Here is a 24,146-nt window from a genome sequence, read left to right as displayed (position 1 = left end):
TTCACAAGAATAAACTAGATCATCTTTGCCTTTGTTGAACTGTGCTATAGGTCTCTTGTCGTCTTCTCCTTGTGCTCTGGTAAGTCTCCTTATTAAAAAATTGATCTTGAGTTATCAATATATAGCAGTCCAATCAGCCCAGGAGTACAGAAAATAAAATTGCAATAGAATCAGGATTTTATTATCCCGACACGGCGCGGGCGCGCGAGCGCAGGTGCGCAGGTGCGCTGGCTTCCTGTACTTCGGCGTAGCCGCACGCTTCATCAGCGTGTTGGCCTTCTGCCAAAATTGACTTCTTGGATTTTTCTTGCAGATTTGAGCCGATCTTCGCGAGCTTTTATTCCAACACCACCTAGACACTATATTAGCACCAAACAATGTTAATTCACCTGATTACCTAGATAATGCCTGAAATGCAAAAACACTAGAAAACACATTAAAACACTTAACAACTTGAGTACAAATGTACTAATCGAAAGCTTATTAGATCATTATAAAGTGTCATAAATGCCACTCAACATACCCCCAAACTTGAATCGATGCTTGTCCTCAAGCATAAACAGACTCAAAGAACAAGAAATAAAAATGCATGAATACAACTAATATGAATGCAATGATCCTCATAGAGTAACTAAACCAACCAATAAGAAACACCTCAGTAAATGCAATTATTCGCATAAAGATCAATCAAATATCTCAAATCAAAACTATAAACCAGAGACGTGTGTGTGTGCAAATGCTTACAGATATACTATTGCTACTAGACCGATAATCATGAATCACTACTTATCAAAACAATCCCAAGTTTATAAATAGAATAAAAGTTAGACTCAAAATAACTTATAACACTTCAATTCTTATATCAGAGTTTTTATGGATTCAAGCTTTTATTCACAATAACACAACACAAGTATGCTTGTTTGATCGTGCAATGAGCGAGGTCCACAAAAGACTTATACAATAGTACCCATTTTGCGAGTGTTAGGTTAGCAAATCCCAAACTATAAAAGCCTTAGGTCACTAGGCATAAAGTCCCCTAAGAACTTAATAACTCGAGTACTAAAGAGCCCACTCGTGATCAATTATATATAACTCTTATTCTTTCTTTTCTTGTTTCTTTTCCACAAATTTCTGAACGAGTGCGTTTCGCTCCATCTCACTCAACTCTAGACTACTCATATAAATATGAGCCGGCTACTAGCCAATTAACACCTAGCCTTATTCACAACTAGAAATGAAATCCAATTTCTCCAATTTTTAAATATCCATGTCTTTTATTATTAAGAGAATACCTAAATTCCAAATATAAACAAGCGATTAAACCTCGACAATCAAACAAATCATGACTATGATTTAGCACTGTAGCAACCTATAAGACTTAGTGAAATACAAGTGTCTCTAGCATGCAAATCAATCTAAAAATACTCAATAGCACCAAACACGACATCACTACACTAGCATCAATATCACAAATCAATCGGAAAATTATCTAAGGGTTCATGTTATAATGTAAATGCATGAAACTACATGAACAAAATATCATAAAACTACCAAAAATAGATAATAAAAAAACTATATGGCAAAATATGTAACTATATAAAATAAAACTATCATGAATATGTAAACTATATGAGACTCACACAAATTATATTCCTTCAACTACTACCCCCAAACTTAAAATATTCACTGTCCTCAGTGAAGGTAATAGTAAGGAATCAGGCATACCTACTGTAAATCAGAATCCTCACCCTCAACGGGTGGAGTGTCAGGCGTGTCTGAAGGCGGATACACTGAATCTTTACCAAAAACTGGCCATTGGATGTCAACATTGATGGCTCTAAAAGCTGTCCCAAGTGCCTGGGTGAGATCGTGTGCAAACCGACTATGGATATCGTGCATCGCATCCATCCTCCTCGCGAGACGCTTATACTGCGTCAAACTTAAACCAGCTCCCTACTCTGCTCCTGCTACCTCCTGCTGTTGCTGCAATGAACCAGCCTCCTCTCCATATTGAGCTCTCCAAGCTGCTCTACGGGCATGCTGAGAACCTCCTACTGTAGCTGCTTCCATAGGCACACCACCTGGAAAATGAGCATATGAATAACCAATCCCCTTAGGATCGGGCTTCCCTCCATACACACTCTTGCATGCTCTGCAACATAGCACTATCAATAGGAGCACTGGGAAGCTGAAGCTGCTCATGTGCTGGCCAAGAAACTCCAACCACCACACACAACTTCGTCACAACTGACGCATACAGAATAGCACATGTAGTACTTCCCCTCAAGAATCTAAAAATCCCCTGATGTATCACCATCCCCAAGTCAATGTAATAACCCTGCAGAATACCCCACAGCAGATGAGCACACTCCACAGTAATCTCATGCACATGCGAAGATGGCATGATGTTAGCACAAATAAAGGAGTTCCAAGCCCATGCAAACCTGTTCATGCACGACGTCAGGAACGTAGAGTAATCAGTAGTGCCCCTCTTGAACTTCCATTGAGTCTTAGGCACACAGAGTTGAAACGATGAGATCCAAATCAAAGTCCTCCGGAGTCTTATCTTTCCACGTGTCCTGACCCACCTTCCTTGCGGGCTGCTCAATCACTGCCCTAATAGCATCAGCACTGTACTCTACAGTCCTCCCCCTCACCACCGTGAACCCATTGTTCTCCGCTTTGGCCTTTGTATAGAACTCCCGCACAACACTCATGGGCACAGCAGTGGGAGTCACACTGAAAGGTATCCAGCCCATCTCGAGAACATCTCTAACAGCTTACCATCCTTCCCTGATGGCAGAAAACCTCGCTCCTTAGCAATAGGCTTCGAGAGAAGGCTCGTGTACTCCTCCTCATCCTCAGGAGTAGAAAACCAGGGCCTCACACCACCCGCAGATGAAAAATTGGTGGTGCTGCTGTCAACTTGTGTTCTTTGTCTCTTGGGTGCCATCGGGATTGAAGAAGAAAGAATAAAAGCTTAAGTGTTTAGAGAGAATTTATGTTTGAGAGTTTGTGAATTGGTGGATAAGTTGTATGTAAGTGTATGTATTTATAGGTGGAGAGGTGTGAATTCTATAAGGAATAGAAGTGCGAATTGATTATGGGAATCGTGGGAATAATGGATTTGATTAGGAGAGGGAATTATGGGATGTGGATGAGTAAAAATCGGGTTGGAATTGATTTTGGAATAAAAGTCCTGATTTTACCTTAATAAAAAGCTGAAATAAAAAAAATTCGAACAGGTTCCGGCGGTGGCCACGTGCTAGAATAGCGTGGGCACGCTCACTCTCTGGAAAACCGGCGCGGCCGCGCGCTAGAACAGTGCGGGCGCGCTTGGTTACTGGAAAAATGGCGCGTCCGCGCACTTTTTTAGCACGGACGCTCCCAACTTCTGTAGTTGGCCCTGAATTTTTTCCTTTTTATGGTCTTTTTGTGTTTTTCTCTTTTCTTCTTGCTTCTTCTACCTACTAATGTACAATATACTTGGGTTGTCTGCCAAGAAGCCCTAACCACTTCGCGGTTTTGCCGTGTCACCATAATAATGCTTCAACCTCTGACCATTTACCTTGAAAGCTTGGGCCGGATCATTTTAAAAAAATTCCACCGCTCCATGTGGAAACACAATTTTGACAAGAAACGGCCCTAACCATCTTGACTTCAATTTTCCAGGAAAAAGACGGAGACGAGAGTTGAATAAATGAACTTGTTGCCCTGGCATAAATGACTTGAGCACTAGACCCCTATCATGCCACCTCTTGACTTTCTCCTTATACATTTTGTTGTTCTCATAAGCTTGAAGTCGAAACTCATCAAGTTCATTAAATGGAAGCATCCTCTTCTTTCCAGCCGCATCTAAGTCCAGGTTCAACTTCTTCAAAACCCAATATGCCTTATGCTCGAGCTCCACACGAAAATGACACCCCTTACCATAAACCAACTAAAACGGCGACATTCCCAATAGAGTCTTATATATTGTTCTATAAGTCCAAACAACTTCATCAAGCTTCAAAGACCAATCATTCCTTGATGGACACACCACTTTCTCCAAAATGCGCTTGATCTCTCTGTTAGATACCTCTGCTTGACCATTCGTCTAAGGATGATAAGCCGTAGCAATGCGATGATTCACATTATACCTTTTCATCATAGCCGTGAACTTGCGATTGCAAAAATGCGACCCCTCATCACTGATTATGACTCTTGGAGTTCCAAACATTGTGAATATCTGCTTGTAAAGAAAATTAAGGACCACTTTCGCATCGTTCGTTGGCAACGCCTTAACTTCAACCCATTTCGACACATAGTAAACCGCCAACAAGATATATTGATTGTTACAAGATGAGATAAATGGCCCCATGAAGTCAATTCCCCAAACATCAAAAACCTCAACCTCGAGAAGAACATTAAGAGGCATCTCATCCCTCTTAGACATATTACCCACACGTTGACAATGATCACATTTCAAAATGAACTGATAAGAATCTTTAAACAACGTCGGCCAAAAGAAACCCGCTTGAAGAACATGAGCTGTTATCTTTTCTCCACCATAATGTCCTCCATAAGCCGTTGAGTGATAATCTCAAAAGATCCACCCCATTTCGCTGTAAGGAATACATCTCCTGATGATTTGGTCAGCTCCTTGGCGAAAAAGAAATGGCTCATCCCACATATACCACTTCACCTCATGTAGAAACTTCTTCCTTTGAGCATTAGAGAAGTCGGGAGGAATGATATTACTCAAAAGGTAGTTCATAATGTTTGCAAACCACGGTTCTTCTTCTTGCACTCCAAATAGTTGCTCGTCGGGAAAAGACTCATTTATCAATGTCTTATCCAATGAAGTAGCATTAGGAATTTCTAAACGCGAGAGATGATCACCGACTTGGAGCAAGAGAACCCATCTAATCAATCTAGGCTTCGAGTCCTTTTTTGAGACAAGATATCGGATTGCAGCGTGATCAGTGAAAACTGTCACCTTAGTCCCACGTAGATAAGATCGAAATTTCTCACAACCATAGACAATAGCCAAAAGCTCTTTCTCCGTAGTAGTACAATTCAGTTGGGCACCATTTAGGGCCTTACTAGTATAGTAGACCACATGAAATATATTGTTCTTCCTTTTCCTAAGAACTGCTCTAACTGCGTAGTCACTTGCATCGCACATCATCTCAAAAAGCTCATTCCAATTAGGTGCAGTTATGACCGGTGCCGTAATTAAACTCTTCTTCAATGTCTCAAAAGATGCAAGGCACTCGTCATCAAACTTGAAAGGAACATCTTTCTCTAACAGACTGCACAAAGGCTTTGATATTTTCGAGAAGTCCTTGATGAAACTCCTGTAGAAACCCGCATGACCAAGAAAACTGTGAATTCCCTTAATAGAAATAGGTGGATGAAGATTCTCAATGACCCCCACCTTGGCCTTATCCACCTCAAGACCCTTACTAGAAACTTTGTGCCCGAGAATAATTCCCTGATGCACCATAAAGTGACATTTCTCCCAATTGAGAACCAGATTGGTCTCAACACACCTTTTGGGAACATGTCCAAGAATTTGCAAGCATTCATCAAAAGAATCGCCAAAAACTGAGAAGTCATCCATGAACACCTTCACATTCTGGCCGATCATGTCAGAAAAGATGGCCATCATACGTCTCTGAAAGGTGGCTGGCGCACCACACAGACCAAAAGAAACTCGTCTGAAGGCGAAAGTACCAAATGGACAAGTGAAGGTAGTTTTCTCCTGATCTTCTGGAGCGATACAAATCTAATTATAACCCGAATATCCATCCAGAAGACAATAGTACTTATGACCGGCCAACCTGTCGAGCATCTGATCAATGAAGGGCAAAGGAAAGTGATCCTTGCTAGTAGCTTTGTTTAGCTTCATGTAGTTCATGCAAACTCTCCACCCAGTGACTGTCCTTATAGGAATAAGCTCATTCTTATCATTTGCTACCACAGTAATTCCTTTTTTCTTCGGCACACATTGAACCGGGCTTACCTATGAACTATCAGAAATAGGGTAGATGATCCCTGCATCTAGCCACTTAAGAATTTCTTTCTTCACTACTTCCTTCATGATAGGAATAAGTCTTCTTTGCTGCTCGACCGTAGGTTTTCTACCTTTTTCTAATAGAATGTTATGCATACAGTAAGAAGGGTTGATTCCCTTGATATCTGCTATAGTCTATCCAATTGCCGACTTGAACTCTCTCAGAATCCTCAAAAACTTTTCCTCATCACTGCCTGAAAGGTCAGATGCAATAATAATAGGCAAAGTAGATGCATCACCTAAAAATGCATACCTCAAATGTTTAGGTAAAGGCTTAAGCTCAACAATGGGAGCTTCCTCAATAGAAGGTTTGAGGCATTTATGAGCTTTGTTCAATTCCTCCATTCCAAGAGATTCAAAAGGCATATCAATTTTCCTTTTCCAGGGAGAAGCATTCAAATATTATAATTTTTCTTCCCCTTCGTCATCTTCACTATCTGAATTCCCAGAAGCTTTTTCTAAGGCATCACTTCTTAGCAATTGATCAAGTTCTGAGGTGACCACCGAATCGACCAACTCTACTTTTAAGCACTCCTCATTATCAGTAGGGAATTTCATAGCCTTGAACACATTAAAAGTGACATCATGATCTAGAACTCGCATGGTGAGCTCACCCTTCTGCACATCTGTCAAGGTTCGGGCAGTCGCCAGAAAAGGTCTTCCCAAGATTATGGGAATCATTTTATCCTCCTCGAAATCAAGAATTACGAAATCTGCAGGAAAGATGAGTTTATCAACCTTGACCAAGATATCCTCCACAATACCTTGCAGATATGTAAACTCAACTGCTTGAAAATTGACAAAGGTATCAGATTGATGCTAGCTCTCAAGTCACATAAGCATCTATCAAAAGATACTTTGCCAATAGTACATGGAATAGTGAAGCTTCCTGGATCTTTAAGCTTCGGAGGCAGCTTCTGTTGCAGCACAATACTGCATTCCTCCGTGAGAGTGACTGTCTCTAAATTATCTAGCTTAACCTTCTGAGAGAGAATATCTTTCATAAACTTTGCATAACTAGGCATCTGCTCGAGAGCCTCGACGAAAGGTATGTTAATATGAAGTTTCTTGAACACCTCCAGAAATTTCTCAAATTGCTTTTCAAGCTTTTTCTTCTGCAGCCGCTTGGAAAAAGGCGGTGAAGGATATATATGTTTCTCCCTTGTATTACCATCAGGCGGAGTGTGCTCAACAGTAGTCTTTCTTGGTTCCACTTCTTTGTCCTGCTGCACTACTTCTGTCTCAGCACCAACTTCTTGAGACAACTCTTGAGTTTGTTCGGGATTCGCAACCTTTCCAGACCTTAAAGTGATTTCCTTTACCTGCTCCTTAGCTGCCCTCTTTCCTCGCACTTCAGTGTCACTAGGTAATGTACCGGGCTGATGTTTTAGCAAGGCATTGGCAATTTGACCAATTTGATTTTTCAAGGTCTTGATAGAAACAGCTTGACTCTTGCACATAAGCTTCAACTCCTCTAATTCAGATTTTTCATTGGCTTGTTGCAGCTGGAGTTTCTGTCTAGGTGCATACTGTGTTTGCTGAAAACCAGGGGGTTGTACTGTTTAGCTGGGTATTGCTGATAAGGTTGTTGAACCGTGTTCTGAGCATTGCTCTAACTGAAATTAGGATTATTACGGTTGTTGGGATGATAGGTGGCTGGCGCTGGTTGCTGCGATCGCTGGAAGTTGCTCACGAACTGAACTAATTCACTAGAAATTGCGCACTGATCAGTCTCATGGGCACCAGCACAAAGCTCATAGACACTTGCGATTTGATTTACTCCATAATTAGCCAAAGTGTCCACCTTCATCGTCAAAGCTTTAAGTTGGGCATTGATAGCAGTAGCTGCGTCCAACTCCAGAATTCCTGCGATTTTCCCTGAGTCAGTCTCTGCGAAGGATTCTGGTACTCATTAGCAGCCATCAGTTCAATAAGTTCATAAGCTTCATCATAGCTCTTAGCCCACAAGGCTCCTCCTGATGCTGCATCAAGCTTGGGTCTAGAAGTAGCACCCAATCAATTGTAGAAGAAATTAATAATCATCCAATCAGGCATGCCATGGTGTGGGCACTTCATTAGCATCTCCTTATATCGATCCCAAGCCTCACACAGAGATTCCTCTATTTGCTGAGCAAACTGGGTAATAGCATTCATATTTGCAGCAGTCTTCGCCATGGGGAAGAATTTAGTGAGAAACTTTTGCGCAAGATCCTCCCAAGTGGTGATAGATCTGCTGGCAGAGAGTGTAACCAGCACTTAGCCTTGTCCCTTAGAGAAAATAGGAACAGGCATAGCTTGATAGCGTCTTCAGTCGCATCATTGAATTTGAAAGTGTCGCAGATCTCGATGAAATCCCTAATGTGCATGTTGGGGTCTTCAGTAGGAGAACCCCCAAACTGAATTGAGTTTTGTATCATCTGAATCGTGCTTGACTTGATCTCAAAAGTGTTAGCCCTGATGGCCGGTCTGATGATGCTTGATTGAATGTCATTAATCTTAGGCTGAGAAAGTCCATCAAAGCCTTCAGATTTTCTGCTTGATCTTCCATCGCTACTACAACTGGTTCTTCGAATTTCTCTTCTTCTTCTTCTACCTTCTTTTCTTCCTCAAAAACTACGTTCCGAACTACCACAACTTCTTCCTTGGCTTTATCCAGTGTTCTCTTTCGAGTACGGGAACGCGTATGCATACACCCTCGCTAGAGTACCTAAAATATAACAAGGAAACAGATAAGTAACAATGTCCGAGTCAATGAACTTTAACGACCACTGATGGAAAGCACATAAAGTATCAATTAACACTGCAATCCCCGGCAGTGGCGCCAAAAACTTGTTAGTCGCTAAACACGTGCTAATAATACACACAAGTATACGAGTTCACAAGTAGTATAGAATCTTTTCTAGTTCGTTCCCACATAGACTGTATTGGTTAACTAATTAATTCATGCACTTAAGCAATAATGTATGGTTATTATTCAATACTAAGATGATAACAAAGTAAGGATATTTATAACTAAGAATTAAACTAATATTTATAACAAAGAGAATAAGATTGATTGAATTAATAATTATGAGAAATATGGGATTCTAACTTCATTAAATACTTCATGCAATAGCCTTATTGATCTTAACCTTAGCATGCAATGGTGATGACACTAATCAGATAACACGAAACTGATAAACGCCAACTTTCGTTGCGCGAGTACCATACTACTAGAAATCTACAAAAGAGATAGAAGCTGAATAGACACCAATTATATTGAGACCCTATATGTCTATAGAATTTGACAACTTAACGGTTTAAGCACAAGTTATCTATCTTGATTACATAGGGCAAGTAAGTTGGTTAAAATTACCTACGAATCATGCATAACAAATACATGAACCACTGCTAGCATGGCAAGTTCTAAATCCTTAAATTCACTTTCGCTTCATTAAGAATTAACACATTATATTATAAGTTCGCGACACTCATAAGACGAATATGCACAACGAATACTAGGATATCATACAATCACCACATACTAAAACATCAATCAATTTAACTAAAGAAATCGATAAATAAATCCGCTAGAACTCCACGATAACGATTAGCCCATAATCGGACTCATCATCAACGTGGGTTCCGATGAAAGCATGTTAAATAAAATGTAGTCTTTATAACGAACAAATAAAACCAAGTACAAACAAGAGTATAGGTTCAACAAATGAAGAAACGAGTATCCAAGATTATAACTCAAAACAAAGATTCACAAAAATAAACTAGATTGTCTTCGCCTTTGTTGAATTGTGCTATAGGTCTCTTGCGTCTTCTCCTTGTGCTCTGGTAAGTCTCCTTATTAAAAAACGATCTTGAGTTATCAATATATAGCAATCCAATCAGCCCAGGAGTCCAGATTACCGAATTGCAATAGAATCAGGATTTTATTATACCAACACGGCGCGGTCGCGCGCTTCATCAGCGCGAGCGTGCTGGCTTCCTGTACTTCGGCGCGGTCGCGCGCTTGATCGGCGCGGGCGCGCTGGCCTTCTGCCAAAAATGACTTCTTGCATTTTTCTTACAGATTCGAGCCGGTCTTCGCGAGCTTTAATTCCAACACCACCTAGACACTATATTAGCACCAAAATAATGCTAATTCACCTGATTACCTAGATAATGCCTGAAATGCAAAAACACTAGAAAACACGTTAAAACACTTAACAACTTGAGTATAAATGCACCAATCCAAAGCTTATTAGAGCATTATAAAGTGTCATAAATGCCACTCAACACTAAGTAATCTTTTTTTCGATTCAATACAATCCATCGAGTATTTTATTACGTGTTAAATGGATTTATATTAAAATTTATATTATCCAGTTAATTTAGGGAGTGTTTTGTTTCGTGAAAAAATAATTTTCCGGGCCCCTACCATGACATATAAGCCCACAAAAAATTGTATTTTTATTTTTATAAAATCGTGGGACTATTAAATATTCAATATTTTTGCATTTTTGGATTATTCATAATTTTTGGAAATTTTTGATATAATTTTTGTATTTATTGAATTAAAAATTATTCCCCGATAATTATAATTTTGGGCTAATTATTTTTATTAAATGATATAATTAGGCCCTAAATAATTTTGGGGGAATTATTTTTATAACTATAAATACAATTTATCTATTATTTAATTATTATTAAATTATTAAAAAATCAGAAAAATAAATGAAAATCTGAAAATACTCTGCAAATTTGTTCTTGGTGTTCTGGGAATCAATCGATGATTTTGCAATGATCTGAGAAGCATATCATATCATGTTTTTAGTCATTTTGAAGCTCTTGAGGAGTACAATCCAATCGTATCATCAAAAATCATCTCAGGTTAGAAATTTTAAAATTTGATTTTATGGTTCATGGCTCAAATTGGGGGATTTTTTTTTATCGTAGGTAACCCGCAGCCGCTACCCTTCGGGTGCGCACTGGGTAAAGGATTTTAATTCTAGGGTTATTGATTGATTTTGATGATGGGGATTGTTTCCTGATGTGATTTACAATCGATTTATATATTTATTTATATCGAATGATTCTTGGAAGTGTTAAGTCGAATTCATAGATTTTTGAGATTTTTTTTTGTTTTAATTGTTGACTGTTTGATGGTATGGATATGAGGGTTAGATTCTATGTACTCTGAGATTTAATTCCCTATATAACCCGTTGAATTTGGGTTAGAAATCAGGAAGTTGAGTTTTCAGCCGGTTGTTCGCCGGATTATTCTTGTTGTTGGCCGGAGATCACGACTGCAGGGTCGTTTTGATCGTTTGTAGATTAATTTGAGGTCATGGTTGTTGGTTATTCGAATTTGTGCAAAAAACGACTGCAAATGGTATGGTTTTGGTTGGGTATGGAGGTCGTCGGGAAGTGACCAGATGTCAGCCGGATTTCTGGATTTTCCAGAAACCGGCGACTTGTTCGTCTTTTCCGTTCAACTTCCCAAGAAAGACTGCCGTTTGATCTGTTGGAACTAGTAAAATTTGTAAATCTGTTTTGGCAGAATTCTTTTTATTAATAATCAAAAAAAATCTTTTTTCATTTCTAAAAATTGATTTCTTAACTTAAAAAATTAATTTGATTATTTATTTTATTAATTAACTAAATTATTTAAAATTTCAAAAATTATTTTTTTTATTTTCAAAAATCTAGATTTTATTTAATTATTTATATTTATTTTAGGAAATTATTTATCGATTTAAGTAATAAATTAATTAATTTAATTAACTAATTGTATAAATAGTTAAATAAAATGTGATTATTTATAATTAAGCCAAATAATAATTTAAAAATCATTTTGAGCTTTTAAAAATTGTATGAAGATATTTAAAATTCAATTAATATTATTATTAATTGAATTATTCTTATTTTATTCATAATAAATAGACCGTTCGTCAGTTTAATACGAAACGAACGCCACTAGACTCAGAATAATATTTCGCTTGTAATAAAAATACCTTTGAAACCTAAATTCTTTTGTATCAAAAGGTCGTTTGTTTTGTGAATCATTCTGAGTAAACCATTGATCGATAAATACTCATTTGACCCGATTTCAATTATAAACGTATCGAGACCTATATTTTAACAATTCAATTTATGTACTACGTGAATGTGCCTTAAGTATACATATTATGTGAATCATGAGTCAATGTGTCTTTTAAATGTTATCTATTATTATAGGGTGGGTAGATGATATGGATAAGCGTATGATAGACAATTATACTTTGTCGGTTAATTGAAATGGCACCCCTTATGATAGCTATACATAGTTCGAGGCATTAAAATCCAGACAGTGATAGTGACTGTAAAGCCTGATTATACATAGAAATAAAATGAGTGAATACCGAGTAGATGTGAGCATATAATGGTGATTGAAGGCCAGAAAGAAAATCAATTGAGGCAGGTATTCCTAAACTTTCTTATAATATACTGCAAATATCTCTTTCATATCTCAAGTTCAGAGTAGTTAAATGTTTTACATTTCGCTGCAATTACTCCTAATTATGCAAGTTCCTTTCATTATTGGTCATATATTATAGATTGATCTCTTGAGCAAATACCTATTGTTCTGGGTTATTTGCGAACCCTGAATCGGTATGTTTTGAAATCAAAATGGTTTGATATCAAAATACTCTATGGACTGGATGGTTATAATAAGGGCCAGTGATAAACTGAACCCTATGGGTCGGGAATGGACCGGACCCTTGATTATTAGGCCATAGAGCCTAGGTACCCGACTGGATCTATACATAGAGGTATAGATCAGCAGTATATCCTGACTGATCAGCAGGATAGGGGTGTGAACTAGTGTCCAGTCTGATTTAATGTTGATCGCCATTAGCGTCATTCCTTCTAGAAAAGTTTCATGAATACAAAACCGGACAAAACCCTGATTCAGGAGATGAATTTGGGAATTGCTCGTCACTTTTGAATTGTGATTAAAGGCTAATAACGGACGATGTTTTATTCGCTCAACTACTTCAAATAAATAGAAATATTTAAAAATTATTTAAAAACTATGTCCGGAAATTTTCTTTGATACTGATACTTGGAAATTAGTTATATACTTGCTGGGCATTTTTGGCTCACTCTTGCTTTCTGAATTCCTATTTCTTTCAGAAGCAAATGAGGATAAAAGTGAATAGCTCTTAATAGACAGCGGAAGTTAGAAAGATCTCAGCTGCAAGAGGATGGAGATGTTAGAATGAATAAGACCAGGGAGATAGTACAGAGGTAATGATTTTATATTTTAATTATTGTAGATTCAGAAGGTTAGATTCTTGTTTCATATCATAACCTGTAAACGATCAGGAATTAAGGGTAATTTGTATATTATTTTATGTAAAGGTTGTTTAGTGACACCCAATCTTGACCCCGGAGTTGGACTGTTACAAGTTGGTATCAGAGCTACAGGTTATTGGTCCCTGAAATAAGAATAGGTGAGAGTAAGATAGGAGTAATAGGTCGTATAAGATAGGAAAGACCCTAGGTATACTCATTTTGAGTTCGAATTGAGTGCGAATTAGGATTAGCGGATCCGATATGGATTAGTAAGACAGGATATTGTTAAGAGAAGTATAAGGTGAATATATTGATGCCATAGATGTATTGAGTTCTTAGATCTTATATTTGCAAAAAGTTGATAGCTCGATGGAGACTGGGTAAATTACCCTATTGTTCATGCAATTTTAAAGAAAAAAAAGAGATTTATTGTTATAGGAACCTTGGATAAGGAGGGATAAATAAGTTTTAGTATGATCCAACCTAGAATTTTGTAGTTGGACAAGCTCCAAGTTGGAGGTAACAAATCGATTGAAGCTGACGAAGAGCCAACGTCGCAAGTTTTAAAGGCACTACTATGGCGGGAAGCTTCTTATCGCTTTTCGGGCGATGCGCAAGGAATGACATCTACTATGTTAGGTATACCCAAGACTAGCAAGAGATACGACCCTATCTATGGATAGAACATGAAATGACATCAATTGGTTGTAACTATGGCATCAAGGACGAAGATGGGAATACCAAAAATAATATTAGATGTCAGTAGTATAGATAGAGTTATGAATAAAATAGCATGCAATAGTAAATGAACTTTTTGTTGATTAATAAACGCAAACAAAATCTGAGGAGAAGTAGAAGATATGTTAAGATGAATGGACCCATAAGTGGTCGTTTATATAATTAGGTACCTCATCGGCGAAGTATGAGAATAACAAATAACTCACATAGTAATGACGACCAGATGTGTGATTTTCAAAATTTTAAAACAAGTTTTTGAAAAAGATTTTCTTAATAAATTTCTAAAAGATCTTTACATAAAATGAGTTTCAAAATTTAGTTGTCAAGTTACTACTTGAGTTATTGTTATTATAAGTAAAAAAAACTACCTGGAAGACTAATGAACTTAGATTCTGTAATGTTAGTTCAGAAGACCGAGTAGACCCGTTGATATGGAGAAGTTGAAATTCTCTTTGAAGAAGAGTGCAAACCTTGTTCAATAATATTAATAATTGAATCAACAAGCAGAAACATTATTTACCCAATTTATAAAATTATTAAAGTTTAAAAGGGTCTGTAGACCCATAAGAAGCCGATGATGATTGAAGGAAATGAAGGAATCTTCCAGACTATTGAAGAGGAATAATATTTCCTATCGACGAAGTTGAGATGTTGTATGATCGATGGTGATTCTACGCGGCATCGAAGAAATTAGAAGCTATGCTTGTGAATTTTATGAGAACGCGATTATGGTCGACCTATTAAAGTGATGAACGTGGATGGTGAGCAACGATATCATTCTTTTTAATTAATGACAGTGTATACTCTTCTTGATTCATGAATACGCATGAGTTTTTCTCAAATTATGTTAGGCAAGAAAGAAAGAAAACTTATTGTATCCTTTTCAAGTCATTCCTTCTTCCAAATATTGTTCTCTAATTGAGACAAGCAGTGTTATGATGTGATACTTTATCGAAACGACGAAGAATCTGGTGGGACGCCACCAAATCATGTGTTGTATGTCATATAGTGTGAAATACTGGCCATCTTGAGTACAAATATGGTTGTCTCATTCATATCCAAATCATCACTTATTCTTCCTTCTTCAATCATGATTTATTGCCTTATGGATTCTTCCAATTGTTTTGTTGCATTATTGTTCTTTACAAAACTTTCCAATCAAAATCATATACACAAATTATCTTCTCGTGTAAGGTCTATTCTTTGAAGATTTTAAAAGGAGTGGAATAGTGTCGTGTAGTAGATAGAATTGCATGTCGAATATGGATATGATTGCAAGTTGATAAATGGTGGACATTTGTGCGCAAGGAAGAATTGATACACAGATAACGTGGTCGTTACAAAGACATCAAATCAAACGGTTGTTTTTGTTATGAGGATTTCATCAGTACGGTAGATTGCATTAATGCGATTCACTTCAAGTCCGAAGGTTTTGACGTGAAGTGAATAGTTAGCGAACCGTGGTAAGTAAATTAATTATAAAATAAGAAAGTAGAGTTGTGTATATCAGACAAAGCAAATGAATGTCGGGACGAAAACCGAAGACTAAGGAATTCTTGATAATAACTCGGACTAGCGATTGATATGCAAAAAGACGAAGCATACCTTAATCATGAGGGACATGTTTGATACGAAGAAATTTTAATTTACGGATAAACTTCGAGTGTGTTCTTCAAGGAATTGTTAGGCTTTCCAACTCCAGTAAGATTGTTATGGTGAATTGCACGCCCATAACTGAGCTAGCGGCGAAGGTTCTATATGGGAACATAAGTAAAGATGAAGGAATGGTGACCCAACTGTGAAATCTTTTAAGAAGTAAAGCTTTTAAACTAATTGAGTTTTCAGAAAATATGATAGTACTGGTTAAGACCATGTGTTGGTTGATAGCAGTTACAGAAGTTAACTGATGAGAATAAATACATGCTAAGAGGAAATACGAGGCTCCAGTAGTGGAAAAGTGTCGTATAATTTCTTTAAAATAATTATATAAGTATCAATGGTAGAAAAAATGACTCAAAGATATTCTGTAAGCGGGTTTATGAAAGGATATAAATAATATGAATTGTTAATAAGAAAGCTTTAAGTGGACAATAAACTAGAAGAATCTTAGAATAAAAATTTGTGAGAAATAGTAGAATAATTTTATATTTATCAGTAGTATTCTGAAAGAATTGAGGAAAACTATGGTTATATTAATAAATGAGTATTTCTGACCTTAGTTTAATTAAAAGATGTATTCTATGTTAGTTAATAGTATATGTGGTTATCGGCATAATATCTTCTGGAGTATAATGAAATAATGAGATTTGGAGGATGATGGTGGATTGATATGGTCGATGATTGTTTGGTTGATTGTTGGTGTCGGTTTGAATCCAACTGGTAGTCCATAATATAGGGGAGATGCTGCCCAAATTTTCAGGAAATACCCTACTTTTAAATGTGGAAAGTATGCTTCCATGTGTTACTGATATTCTTGTGGATACTCCAAATAATTGCGATCTCGGATATTGAAGAAAATTGTTATGACCAAACCGACTTTATATAATTGGTCTTTGATTCCATTTAGCTAGTCATCAATTGGTTTAATTGATCAATTAAAAGAGCTAATTGATTAACTTTATCAACTAATGGTTAGTTAAATGGAAATCGATTCCAAATAGATTAAGTCAATTTCTAACAGGATTTTCAGATCCGAAATCAAAGCAATTAGGAATTTGGAGGAAGTAAAGACATTAAGTAGAAATCGGAAGTTTAGTGGAATTAGCGCGATGTTACTACAAGCCTGTGCAAGGTCTTATCTAGATGAATATGCTCTTTGCAATAAACAAGAAGAACAGAAAGATATTGGTACATGTTAGTGTGAAGAACATTTTCAAGAACTGAAGGTTCAAGTAGAGCAAAGAGATTTTATCATCCGTAATAGTTCTCCATGAAGGACGTGAATATATATCCATATAGAATGATGAGGTAATGAAAGTTACTATAAAATACTAGAAAACTCGCAAATACAAGCATCTGATGTATGACGGAGGCTGGCAATGTCCGCATGTGAACCATGGAAAAGAAATGTCGATTATGTAGGAAAAAATTTACATAACTTACATAAACTCCAATAATGTGAAGCATATCTTTAATTCGAGAAAGCTAAATATGAGACAGATAATAGTTGGGGTTGATTAGAAATAAGAGTTGTGCGATTAGTAATTATTTGAGTAAGACGTAATTGTCAATGGATTTTGATAATTCTGTTAGCGAGAATTCAAATATTTAGGAAATTAAAAAAAAGCTTTCATCCCAGGGTTAGTCACAGAAATGGCTTATCTAATGATGAGTAAATCGATACTATCAAGAAGAAGAAGTCACTTATGTTGAGAAAAGACAATGAATCATGAAAATGGAAAACTAATCAAGAAAAGAAGTGGAATCAAAAGGATGAAAAAGAATTTTTATAAAATGGTCCAGGATATAAGTAAGTTGTGAATGTCAAATATTCCAGATATGATGTAAGAACAAAGTGAAACGACGATAATTGGAGATAGAAATTTCATTCTGAGAATGCGATTAAATAGGGAAGGTTAAATGAAGATATTGGTGGGCATGGCATAAGATGGAAGGACATGTATGTAAATATCCTATCTACCGAGGAACCAAAACCAGCATCAAAAGGGTGAGCATGATATCATAACAATTTCAAAATGAATATAGTTCTTTAAGGGGTGATATAGTAAAATCATATGAGAATTAAAGATGAAAGCGTTATTTGAATTACTAGGGATAGGTTAACCAGACCTAATTATTCTTTTATTGCTAAATACTTTACCCGAGGAGTAAGTTCGATATTGCCTCAAGGAGATGGTGGTATGTTATAAGATTCAAGTACCGATTGTAATTAATCGATATTATTATTTAATTGAAATGTTGGCAGAAGTGTGAGAAATGCTATAAACCGCGCTGAACCAAAATAATATATACCAGTCATGAATAGATAGGCACAAGTAAGGCAAAAGTAAGAGATAGGAGTTGATTAAATCTCGATAACTTAAGAGATTCAAGTTACCCTAAGAATATGATACAAGACATAAGGTGTAAAAAGAAGATTTTCTGATAATGTGACGTGAAGACATGAGTAAGCAATATAGGTGGCTGAATGTTAGGAAAGAGCATTGTAATACATTTTATATCGGGACTCCCTAGAATCAAATAAATTATAATCTAGGTTAAAGTATATGGAAAATGTATTCAGACTAATATATTTTCTTCTAAACAGTTAAAGATTTTCGCTCGATAAATATATTCGAATGTAACTCAAAAGGGCATTATAGGACGCTTACAAATTCGTACGTTAATCATATCCTGTCGAGATTCTCTCTCTTTAATTCTTAATTCTAGAGCTAATTTTGAGAATGTTTAGAGATCGAATATGCCATGGTCTCAATATATATAATAATCGCAGATGAATGAAAAGAGTAAGGGAACAATTAACGAGCTTCGAATGCGATCGGAAGCGACTACAAGCTCGGATAGTTGAACAAAGAAATACGTGGAAAATGAAATGAAAAAATCAGTAAAAGAGAAAGCATTCATAAACACAAATTATTGGAATTAGAAAGAAAAGAAGATTAATATATACTGCGTTGGTCCTTTGAGACAGTAAAATAGGTAGGAAGATTGTGAGTGAGTTGGCTTTATCGCTACAGGTATAGCAAGTTCATAGAATGTTATATGTTTATAACCAGGAAAAGTAATTTAGCTCCATTTTGTATAAAATAGAAACTTGGGTAGGTTGTATGATCCATTGATAAAATATGATATCCGCAAAAGATCGTTGAGTGAAAATTGATGTTATGAATTAAAGTTTATGATAGAATTTTAAGGTTGAGAGGTCACCCTAAGAAATTGAAGTGAAATACTTGGAGAGAGTCATTATCTGTTTCTTAGGATGATTCTGAGGACATAATCCTTATAAGGGGGAAGGATGTAACATCCAGGATATAGCGTGCAATTATTTTTATAAATAAATAATTATCATATGATTATTATGTGAGTTTTGGTGAATTATCGAATGACTGATATTGATATTTGAATGTTTATATGGGTTAAAGTGTAAGTATTTTAATTTTTAATATTTCCAAAATAAAATATAGATAATTATGGTATTTTTCTGGTAATTTTTGGATTGTTGTATGATATTATAAGGATTTATAAATTTAATAATTATTTTTTGAATAATAATAAAACTATTCTATAAAGCCGGGAATCGTCCAACTTCAACCCTTTTTGCGATTTTATAACCTGAAACTCTTCAAAAAAATCCTTCCTAACCTAATCTGATTATTCCAGACATTTTCCATGTTTTGACTTTTTCAATCCGGAGTACGGTTTAACCCGTACATGCCCCAATGCAAAATTTTCGATAAGATAATCATATTTATAGACCAATAAAACCTGTATTACCAAAAGACGTGATATTATTACATTGTTTTTGTATAAAGTATTTTATAAGAAGTTCGGTTTTGATAATTACCCAAAATAGGTATCAAATTCGATCGTTTTTGCAGTTACTTAGCGGCTAAGTAATCTATTTTTCAATTGCATACAATCCAACGGGTATTTTATTACGTGTTAAATGGATTTATATTAAAAGTTATACTATCCAGTTAATTTAGGGAGTGTTTTGTTTCGTGAAAAGTAACTTTTCCGGGACCCTACCAGGACATATAAGCCAACAAAAAAAATTATATTTTTATTTTTATAAAATCGTGGGACTATTAAATATTCAATATTTTTGAATTTTTGGATTATTCGTAATTTTTGGGAATTTTTTATATATTTTTTTTATTTATTGAATTAAAAATTATTCCCCGTTAATTATTAATTTTGGGCTAATTATTTTTATTAAATGATTTAATTAGGCCCTAAATAATTTTGGGAGAATTATTTTTATAATTATAAATATAATTTATCTATTATTTAATTATTATTAAATTATAAAAAAATTAGAAAACTAAATGAAAATTCAAAAATTCTGTGCAATTTTGTTCTTGGTGTTCTAGGAATCAATCGATGATTTTGCAATGATCTGAGAAGCAAATCATATCATGTTTGTAGTCATTTTAAAGCTCTTGAGGAGTACAATCCAATCGTATCATCAAAAATCATTTCAGGTTAGTAATTTTTGAAATTCGATTTTAGGGTTCATAGCTCGAATTTGGGGATTTTGATTCTAGGGTTATTGATTGATTTTGATGATGGGGATAGTTTCCTGATGTGATTTGCAATCGATTTATATTTTATTTATATCGAATGATTCCTGGAAGTGTTAAGTCGAAATCTTAGGTTTTTGAGATTTTTAATTCGATTTTTTTATTTTAATTGTTGATTGTTTGATGGTAGGGATATGAGGGTTAGATTCTACGAACTCTGAGCTTTAATTCCCTCTATAACCCGTTGAATTTGGCTTAGAAATCAGGAAGTTGAATTTTCAGCCGGTTGTTAGCCGGATTATTCTTGTTGTTGGCCGAAGATCACGACTACAGGGTCGTTTTGATCGTCTATAGATTAATTTGAGGTCATGGCTATTGGTTATTCGAATTTGTGCAAAAAAGACTGCAAATGGTATGGTTTTGGTTGGGTATGGAGGTCAGCGAGAAGTTACCGGACGTCGGCCTAATTTCTGGATTTTCCAGAAACCGGCTACTTGTTCATCTTTTTCGGTCACCTTCCCTAGAAAGACCGCCGTTTGATCTGTTGGAACGAGTAGTAAAATTTGTAAAACTGTTTTTGCATAATTCTTTTTAATAATAATCCAAAAAATCATTTTTAATTTCTAAAAATTGATTTCTTAACTTAAAAATTAATTTTTTTAATTATTTTATTAATTACCTAAATTATTTAAAATTCCAAAAATTATTTTCTTTATTATTTTCGAAAATCTATTTTTGATTTTTTATTAATAATTTATTTTAGGTAATTGTTATGGATAAAAAACTAAGGTTATTATTTGATGTATTTATTACTAAGGTCCGGGAGCTCAAGGCCTTTAATGGCTGCTCTCGTGTTTCGTAGCTTAACTCTGCCTTTACGAGATGCCTACGTATCTCTGTGAATTAGAGAATCAAGCCAAAAAACGTAGTTCTGATTTGTGGGTGAGGCCCTTTATATAGATGTTGGTGGTCCTTGAATTGGACTTGGTATAGGAGACTTGGTAGCCAAGTCTCAGAATTAGAATGGATTTTGGAGTCCTAAATAGTAGGAAACTGATTCCTTATCCTTCTAGGTCCCTTAGAGGCTAATCTGCAAGGATTTATGTCCTTATTGAGACTCTTTTCAATAGCTGATTTTTCCCTTATTAATTAATTTCGAAATTAATTAATATTCAGGGTTTTTGGGCCTTCTTTGTTCCATCAGGCCTGATCTGGTCCATCAGGCCTGATCAATGTGTTAACCTTTTTGGTCTTAATGTCATACATCTTCTTATTGGGCGTAGCAGCCCAAATCATGTATAATTAATGTAATATTTAATTACACAATTATGATTATTTATCCCTATCATTTTCCCCCCAACTTTTGGGAAACCGTATAAGATTTCGCAAAAGTTAAGTTCGTTCATTCCCTTTCAGGGTATCGTTCTGCGTAAATTATGGAGCGACCTACACGTTTACAACGATTTACCTTGTACGCAGCTTCATGGTTGTTTAAAAACTTCCCTATTTATTTTCTTACCTTCTCCCTATTTTTAGGAATTTTCTGGTATTTTTCAGGAATTTTCCCTTTTTTCCGAGAGTTTTTCAAATTTTCTGCAATTTTTCCCAAATATTTTCAGCCTTTTTTCGACCAGGATCCTAGTCGAATTTTGGGCCTACCTTTCAATCCTGGTCGAAGGATTTCGACTACGATCCACGACCTGGATTTCGACCAGGATCTTAGTCGAATTTTCGACCTGGATTTTGGTCGAAATTTGTGTCTTTCTTTGTTTCCTGGTCGTCAGGTTTCGACTATGATTCACGACCTGGATTCGACCAGGATCCTAGTCGAACCTTCAACTTGGATTTTAGTCGAGGTTTATGTGCTTATTTGTTTCCTGGTCGAAAGGTTTCGACTAGGACTCACGACCTGGATTTTAGTCGAGGTTTCTGCACTTATTCTCGAAAAATATTATGCTTGATTCAGGAATTTGACCTCAATCCTGGTCTTATTTACTTGGCTTTCAACCTCAATCATGTTCTTTTTTACCCGTAATTTTCGGGTGTCTGTTCGAAAGAATTCGAATAGAATTCACGACCTGGAATTCGACCTCAATCCTAGTCTGTATTGGGCTTCCTTCTAATTCAATTTGGATTGGGTCTTGTTTAGGCCTTCTCTTTTTAGGGATTTGATTTGGGCCTGTATTTTTTTTAAATCCTAATTAGATTTGGGCCTTCTAGTTTTCCAAATCCTAATTGGATTTGGGCCTCTACTTTTCCAAATCCTAATTGAATTTGGGCCTCCCATTAGGCCTCTTCCATATTAATCTGGACTTTAATATATTAAAACACCTTCTTTAGAATTTTTATTTATTTTCTTTGGAATTTCTTGGAGTATTCTGGAAGTTCCATTTCTGGGCTTTCTTCTTTGGGCCTTTAATCTTACTGGGCTTTTTGTCCCTTCAACTTCACTTTTTCTCCTATATAAAGGAGTGAGTAGAGTCTATTGCTCCTCACTTTCTCATTTATAAATTCTCCTTCTTTTTTCTTCTGTTAAGGATCTCAAAGAAATAACTATAGGTCAGAGTATTGAAAGCCCCAAATCCTTCATTTAGTAAGCCAGCCTTTTTTGGCAGCATTACTTCAGGTAAACACTTTTCCCTTTTTTCTTCTTGTGCTTGCTTTTGCATAGTTTGCATTTAAAATTGTCTTCTTATGCCCCCCTTTTTTTCAGATGGCTGATAAGAAAATGACTCATTTGGCCAAGATGAACGTGGCCAGAAAGTCCAATGAATTCCCCATTCGATCAAGGTACACTTCCTTGATCGATATGATCAATACCCGAGGGGATGAGTACCCGTCTGATGCGCATTTGGACGCGCACGACCATATCAGCGCCTTGCGGTATCCAAAGGAGCTGGACAAGTTGAGTGGTTGTTTCAAAATCAAGGAACCTTTCAAGCTAGTTCTTGTGGGTCCGGCCGACAGGGCCTGTCAATGGAGGAAGGACGCACTATGCGTCTATAGGGACACTCTAAAGGCAGGTATTAGACTCCCCTTTTACCAATTTATCCCTGTTTTGTTAGCTGATGTGGGGATCAGCCCTTGCCAACTCCCTCCAAACTCTTGGAGGTTGATTCTGTGCTACTTGTCACAATGCGCCAAGCACAACGTTCCTACTTTGGTTGCCATTTTTAGAAAGATTTTTCAGTTCAAGAATAGTCTCGACAAGAATCCGGGGTGGGTTTCTCTGAACCAGTGCCCAACCATTCCCCACATAGTGAACGGGAAGTCCATCCCTGACAACAATTTGGGGTGGAAGAAATAGTTTTTGTACGTTCTTTGTGAGGGCGGCGATTGGGGCACCCTCTTTCGTTCATCTTTTGGGCTAGCCGTAGATGGGAGCCCTAACGATATAGTTTTTCTGAGGAGGAGACCAAAGCTTTCAACGTCCTTACTCAAGATAATGGGACTTCCCACTCTTGGGATCTTATCAGGGAGAGCGTTCTTGTAGAACGTGGCCTTTCTCCCGTTCCTAAAAAGAGTATGTTTCCTTCCTTCTCTAGTTGTCTTCGTTTCTTCCATCTTTTACCTTGCTAATTTCTTAACTCACTTTTATTATTTGTTGCAGTGGCTGAGAAGATTGAGGAGGCTACAAAGCCTAAAGATCTGGAGACAACCAGGATGAAACGTGCTGGGAAGGACTTCAAAGACCCGCGCCTCTGGGATCGTTTCCCAGAGTTCCTACTCCAGGAGAAGGAACCAGGCAAAGAAGGCCCCATCCAACTTTTACGTACTAAACAAAAACCAGGGGCTTTCTTCCAACCCGCTTGGGGAATCCGGGGCAAGGATTCGAT

General features: G+C 36.4%; 1 non-coding gene across 1 annotated transcript; it reads left to right on the top strand.

Annotated features, from left to right (window-relative positions):
* Positions 1–8,111: 8,111 nt before the first annotated feature.
* Positions 8,112–8,218, top strand: LOC141681356 (small nucleolar RNA R71). Its single transcript, XR_012558795.1, has one exon. It is a non-coding gene; the product is annotated as a small nucleolar RNA R71 (small nucleolar RNA).
* Positions 8,219–24,146: the final 15,928 nt, after the last annotated feature.

The sequence above is a fragment of the Apium graveolens genome, chromosome 8 (assembly GCF_009905375.1).
Source record: "Apium graveolens cultivar Ventura chromosome 8, ASM990537v1, whole genome shotgun sequence".
Lineage (NCBI taxonomy): Eukaryota > Viridiplantae > Streptophyta > Magnoliopsida > Apiales > Apiaceae > Apium > Apium graveolens.
This window is presented reverse-complemented; position numbering and strand designations above follow the sequence as displayed.